The 930-nt window shown below is 52.2% G+C and overlaps 1 protein-coding gene across 1 annotated transcript in view; it reads right to left on the reverse strand.

The window, feature by feature from the left end:
• LOC119586324 overlaps positions 1-930 on the reverse strand; it is a 21,846-nt gene that overhangs the window by 14,943 nt on the left and 5,973 nt on the right. The window contains exon 2 of the mRNA XM_037935036.1: positions 61-191. The gene's annotated coding sequence lies outside the window, so the exon portion shown is untranslated. The remainder of the gene's footprint in view (positions 1-60; positions 192-930) is intronic.

Here is a 930-nt window from a genome sequence, read left to right on the forward strand (position 1 = left end):
CCTGAACAAGTGCTATAAGAGCTCAGGAGGCGAGCAACGCAGACTGGGGGCAGACGGTACCTGTGTAGGTCTGACGCCTCTTGATGGGTCCCGGAGGCCGGTCCTTGCGCCGCACGAGGGGGGACGGGCGTCGCTCGTTGCTCACGCGCTGTTTGTGTCGCGCCTTCAAGCAGATGTTGGGCTCGGACGCTACAACAGGTCAGTGGGGGTTAGTCACACAACACACACGCAAATGTCTACCTACAACTATATGGCGCCTCGTCCTTGTAGTCACATACACGCAAACGCACCCAGCACTACCATAAGGATAGGAGGGGGGGGGGGGCACGCAGCCGCTCATCGCAGGGCCGTGACAATCCCCCTCCCCCTATTCCCCGGGTTGCGGCTGTGACACTGGGCGAGGCACGAGCTTAAATATAATGATTCAAGGGCGTTTACAAATCTGGCGGCCAGCTGTGCTCAACGGCCTCTATGAGTACTTGTTACTGTGGGTTCAGCATTCACGTTAGGCAGTTAATCGGGACTCTAAATCACTGATAAAGGGCTTCCTCGTCGGGCTGAGGTAACAACACTACTGATAACGATGCCACTCACACGAAATGTTAGCTCAAAAAAAGGGAAAAGGACAGAGAGGATAGAAAATAACAAGAAAAAAAAGTGGCAACGGGCGATGAGTGGAAGGAAAATTCCTGTTGTTTTACTGTTGCTGTTGTTCCTATCGTCCTATCAGGATGTCCTATAGGCTGCCCCTTGTACCCTAGTTGCCATAGCTTCAAAAGAACCGGCAGCGTGTGAACAGAGGTGCGCCTCCACTGCCATTATGCTAACCCAAGCAAAGACTCGTTCTAGTGTAATCTGTACCTCCGGACAGTGATTAATGCCCTTACACACATACGCAGATTAAGTAATACTTCTTTCTCTCCTCATTTC

This window comes from Penaeus monodon, chromosome 21, assembly GCF_015228065.2.
Source record: "Penaeus monodon isolate SGIC_2016 chromosome 21, NSTDA_Pmon_1, whole genome shotgun sequence".
In the NCBI taxonomy this organism is placed as follows: Eukaryota; Metazoa; Arthropoda; class Malacostraca; order Decapoda; family Penaeidae; genus Penaeus; species Penaeus monodon.